Raw genomic sequence first — 6,219 nt, 5'->3', positions numbered from 1 at the left:
CGTTGAGGTGATTAATTTGACACTTTGGTTAACAAATTTGGTCCACATTTGCCAAAGTTATCGAGCTTCAAAGTTTGAAAAGTCACAAAATATGTGTGTTTGAGCACATAAAGTACTATTTTTCTTGGAAATTCAACAAGATGCAATCATGATGTGTTGTGACATCTTCAAAATTTCGTGGAGCTGATTAAGTTGACACTTTGTTTAAGAAATTTGGTTCACAATTCCCGAAGTTATCGAGCTTCAAAGTTTGAAAAGTCACAAAAGTTGTGTGTTTGAGCACTTAAAGTACTATTTTTCTTGGAAATTCAACAAGATGCAATCATGATGTGTTGTGACATCTTCAAAATCTCGTCGAGCTGATTAATTTGACACTTTGTTTAACAAATTTGGTCTTCATTTGCCGAAGCTATCGAGCTTCAAAGTTTGAAAAGTCACAAAAGTTGTGTGTTTGAGCACATAAAGTACTATTTTTCTTGGAAGTTCAACAAGATGTAATCAAGATGTGTTGTGATATCTTCAAAATCTCGTTGAGGTGATTACTTTGACACTTTGTGTAAGAAATTTGGTCCACATTTGCCGAAGTTATCGAGCTTCAAAGTTTGAAAAGTCACAAAATATGTGTGTTTGAGCACATAAAGTACTATTTTTCTTGGAAATTCAACAAGATGCAATCATGATGTGTTGTGACATCTTCAAAATCTCGTCGAGCTGATTAATTTGACACTTTGTTTAACAAATTTGGTCTTCATTTGCCGAAGCTATCGAGCTTCAAAGTTTGAAAAGTCACAAAAGTTGTGTGTTTGAGCACATAAAGTACTATTTTGCCTGGAAGTTCAACAAGATGTAATCATGGTGTGTTGTATCATTTTAAAGATCTCGTCGAGCTGATTAATTTGACACTTTGTTTAACAAATTTGGTCTTCATTTGCCGAAGCTATCGAGCTTCAAAGTTTGAAAAGTCACAAAAGTTGTGTGTTTGAGCACATAAAGTACTATTTTTCCTGGAAGTTCAACAAGATGTAATCATGATGTGTTGTGACATCTTCAAAATCTCGTTGAGGTGATTACTTTGACACTTTGTTTAAGAAATTTGGTCCACATATGCCGAAGTTATCGAGCTTCAAAGTTTGAAAAGTCACAAAAGTTGTGTGTTTGAGCACATAAAGTACTATTTTTCTTGGAAATTCAACAAGATGCAATCATGATGTGTTGTGACATCTTCAAAATTTCGTGGAGCTGATTAATTTGACACTTTGTTTAAGAAATTTGGTTCACAATTCCCGAAGTTATCGAGCTTCAAAGTTTGAAAAGTCACAAAAGTTGTGTGTTTGAGCACTTAAAGTACTATTTTTCTTGGAAGTTCAACAATATGTAATCATGGTGTGTTGTATCATTTTAAAGATCTCGTCGAGCTGATTAATTTGACACTTTGTTTAACAAATTTGGTCTTCATTTGCCGAAGCTATCGAGCTTCAAAGTTTGAAAAGTCACAAAAGTTGTGTGTTTGAGCACATAAAGTACTATTTTGCCTGGAAGTTCAACAAGATGTAATCATGGTGTGTTGTATCATTTTAAAGATCTCGTCGAGCTGATTAATTTGACACTTTGTTTAACAAATTTGGTCTTCATTTGCCGAAGCTATCGAGCTTCAAAGTTTGAAAAGTCACAAAAGTTGTGTGTTTGAGCACATAAAGTACTATTTTTCCTGGAAGTTCAACAAGATGTAATCATGATGTGTTGTGACATCTTCAAAATCTCGTTGAGGTGATTACTTTGACACTTTGTTTAAGAAATTTGGTCCACATATGCCGAAGTTATCGAGCTTCAAAGTTTGAAAAGTCACAAAAGTTGTGTGTTTCAGCACATAAAGTACTATTTTTCTTGGAAATTCAACAAGATGCAATCATGATGTGTTGTGACATCTTCAAAATCTCGTTGAGGTGATTAATTTGACACTTTGGTTAACAAATTTGGTCCACATTTGCCAAAGTTATCGAGCTTCAAAGTTTGAAAAGTCACAAAATATGTGTGTTTGAGCACATAAAGTACTATTTTTCTTGGAAATTCAACAAGATGCAATCATGATGTGTTGTGACATCTTCAAAATTTCGTGGAGCTGATTAAGTTGACACTTTGTTTAAGAAATTTGGTTCACAATTCCCGAAGTTATCGAGCTTCAAAGTTTGAAAAGTCACAAAAGTTGTGTGTTTGAGCACTTAAAGTACTATTTTTCTTGGAAATTCAACAAGATGCAATCATGATGTGTTGTGACATCTTCAAAATCTCGTCGAGCTGATTAATTTGACACTTTGTTTAACAAATTTGGTCTTCATTTGCCGAAGCTATCGAGCTTCAAAGTTTGAAAAGTCACAAAAGTTGTGTGTTTGAGCACATAAAGTACTATTTTTCTTGGAAGTTCAACAAGATGTAATCAAGATGTGTTGTGATATCTTCAAAATCTCGTTGAGGTGATTACTTTGACACTTTGTGTAAGAAATTTGGTCCACATTTGCCGAAGTTATCGAGCTTCAAAGTTTGAAAAGTCACAAAATATGTGTGTTTGAGCACATAAAGTACTATTTTTCTTGGAAATTCAACAAGATGCAATCATGATGTGTTGTGACATCTTCAAAATCTCGTCGAGCTGATTAATTTGACACTTTGTTTAACAAATTTGGTCTTCATTTGCCGAAGCTATCGAGCTTCAAAGTTTGAAAAGTCACAAAAGTTGTGTGTTTGAGCACATAAAGTACTATTTTTCTTGGAAATTCAACAAGATGCAATCATGATGTGTTGTGACATCTTCAAAATCTCGTCGAGCTGATTAATTTGACACTTTGTTTAACAAATTTGGTCTTCATTTGCCGAAGCTATCGAGCTTCAAAGTTTGAAAAGTCACAAAAGTTGTGTGTTTGAGCACATAAAGTACTATTTTTCTTGGAAGTTCAACAATATGTAATCATGGTGTGTTATATCATTTTAAAGATCTCGTCGAGCTGATTAATTTGACACTTTGTTTAACAAATTTGGTCTTCATTTGCCGAAGCTATCGAGCTTCAAAGTTTGAAAAGTCACAAAAGTTGTGTGTTTGAGCACATAAAGTACTATTTTGCCTGGAAGTTCAACAAGATGTAATCATGGTGTGTTGTATCATTTTAAAGATCTCGTCGAGCTGATTAATTTGACACTTTGTTTAACAAATTTGGTCTTCATTTGCCGAAGCTATCGAGCTTCAAAGTTTGAAAAGTCACAAAAGTTGTGTGTTTGAGCACATAAAGTACTATTTTTCCTGGAAGTTCAACAAGATGTAATCATGATGTGTTGTGACATCTTCAAAATCTCGTTGAGGTGATTACTTTGACACTTTGTTTAAGAAATTTGGTCCACATATGCCGAAGTTATCGAGCTTCAAAGTTTGAAAAGTCACAAAAGTTGTGTGTTTGAGCACATAAAGTACTATTTTTCTTGGAAATTCAACAAGATGCAATCATGATGTGTTGTGACATCTTCAAAATTTCGTGGAGCTGATTAATTTGACACTTTGTTTAAGAAATTTGGTTCACAATTCCCGAAGTTATCGAGCTTCAAAGTTTGAAAAGTCACAAAAGTTGTGTGTTTGAGCACTTAAAGTACTATTTTTCTTGGAAGTTCAACAATATGTAATCATGGTGTGTTGTATCATTTTAAAGATCTCGTCGAGCTGATTAATTTGACACTTTGTTTAACAAATTTGGTCTTCATTTGCCGAAGCTATCGAGCTTCAAAGTTTGAAAAGTCACAAAAGTTGTGTGTTTGAGCACATAAAGTACTATTTTGCCTGGAAGTTCAACAAGATGTAATCATGGTGTGTTGTATCATTTTAAAGATCTCGTCGAGCTGATTAATTTGACACTTTGTTTAACAAATTTGGTCTTCATTTGCCGAAGCTATCGAGCTTCAAAGTTTGAAAAGTCACAAAAGTTGTGTGTTTGAGCACATAAAGTACTATTTTTCCTGGAAGTTCAACAAGATGTAATCATGATGTGTTGTGACATCTTCAAAATCTCGTTGAGGTGATTACTTTGACACTTTGTTTAAGAAATTTGGTCCACATATGCCGAAGTTATCGAGCTTCAAAGTTTGAAAAGTCACAAAAGTTGTGTGTTTGAGCACATAAAGTACTATTTTTCTTGGAAATTCAACAAGATGCAATCATGATGTGTTGTGACATCTTCAAAATTTCGTGGAGCTGATTAATTTGACACTTTGTTTAAGAAATTTGGTTCACAATTCCCGAAGTTATCGAGCTTCAAAGTTTGAAAAGTCACAAAAGTTGTGTGTTTGAGCACTTAAAGTACTATTTTTCTTGGAAGTTCAACAATATGTAATCATGGTGTGTTGTATCATTTTAAAGATCTCGTCGAGCTGATTAATTTGACACTTTGTTTAACAAATTTGGTCTTCATTTGCCGAAGCTATCGAGCTTCAAAGTTTGAAAAGTCACAAAAGTTGTGTGTTTGAGCACATAAAGTACTATTTTGCCTGGAAGTTCAACAAGATGTAATCATGGTGTGTTGTATCATTTTAAAGATCTCGTCGAGCTGATTAATTTGACACTTTGTTTAACAAATTTGGTCTTCATTTGCCGAAGCTATCGAGCTTCAAAGTTTGAAAAGTCACAAAAGTTGTGTGTTTGAGCACATAAAGTACTATTTTTCCTGGAAGTTCAACAAGATGTAATCATGATGTGTTGTGACATCTTCAAAATCTCGTTGAGGTGATTACTTTGACACTTTGTTTAAGAAATTTGGTCCACATATGCCGAAGTTATCGAGCTTCAAAGTTTGAAAAGTCACAAAAGTTGTGTGTTTGAGCACATAAAGTACTATTTTTCTTGGAAATTCAACAAGATGCAATCATGATGTGTTGTGACATCTTCAAAATTTCGTGGAGCTGATTAATTTGACACTTTGTTTAAGAAATTTGGTTCACAATTCCCGAAGTTATCGAGCTTCAAAGTTTGAAAAGTCACAAAAGTTGTGTGTTTGAGCACTTAAAGTACTATTTTTCTTGGAAGTTCAACAATATGTAATCATGGTGTGTTGTATCATTTTAAAGATCTCGTCGAGCTGATTAATTTGACACTTTGTTTAACAAATTTGGTCTTCATTTGCCGAAGCTATCGAGCTTCAAAGTTTGAAAAGTCACAAAAGTTGTGTGTTTGAGCACATAAAGTACTATTTTGCCTGGAAGTTCAACAAGATGTAATCATGGTGTGTTGTATCATTTTAAAGATCTCGTCGAGCTGATTAATTTGACACTTTGTTTAACAAATTTGGTCTTCATTTGCCGAAGCTATCGAGCTTCAAAGTTTGAAAAGTCACAAAAGTTGTGTGTTTGAGCACATAAAGTACTATTTTTCCTGGAAGTTCAACAAGATGTAATCATGATGTGTTGTGACATCTTCAAAATCTCGTTGAGGTGATTACTTTGACACTTTGTTTAAGAAATTTGGTCCACATATGCCGAAGTTATCGAGCTTCAAAGTTTGAAAAGTCACAAAAGTTGTGTGTTTGAGCACATAAAGTACTATTTTTCTTGGAAATTCAACAAGATGCAATCATGATGTGTTGTGACATCTTCAAAATTTCGTGGAGCTGATTAATTTGACACTTTGTTTAAGAAATTTGGTTCACAATTCCCGAAGTTATCGAGCTTCAAAGTTTGAAAAGTCACAAAAGTTGTGTGTTTGAGCACTTAAAGTACTATTTTTCTTGGAAGTTCAACAATATGTAATCATGGTGTGTTGTATCATTTTAAAGATCTCGTCGAGCTGATTAATTTGACACTTTGTTTAACAAATTTGGTCTTCATTTGCCGAAGCTATCGAGCTTCAAAGTTTGAAAAGTCACAAAAGTTGTGTGTTTGAGCACATAAAGTACTATTTTGCCTGGAAGTTCAACAAGATGTAATCATGGTGTGTTGTATCATTTTAAAGATCTCGTCGAGCTGATTAATTTGACACTTTGTTTAACAAATTTGGTCTTCATTTGCCGAAGCTATCGAGCTTCAAAGTTTGAAAAGTCACAAAAGTTGTGTGTTTGAGCACATAAAGTACTATTTTTCCTGGAAGTTCAACAAGATGTAATCATGATGTGTTGTGACATCTTCAAAATCTCGTTGAGGTGATTACTTTGACACTTTGTTTAAGAAATTTGGTCCACATATGCCGAAGTT

The sequence above is a fragment of the Euwallacea fornicatus genome, unplaced genomic scaffold, assembly GCF_040115645.1.
Source record: "Euwallacea fornicatus isolate EFF26 unplaced genomic scaffold, ASM4011564v1 scaffold_48, whole genome shotgun sequence".
In the NCBI taxonomy this organism is placed as follows: domain Eukaryota; kingdom Metazoa; phylum Arthropoda; class Insecta; order Coleoptera; family Curculionidae; genus Euwallacea; species Euwallacea fornicatus.
The sequence above is the reverse complement of the archived record's forward strand: the minus strand, read 5'-3'. Positions refer to the sequence as shown.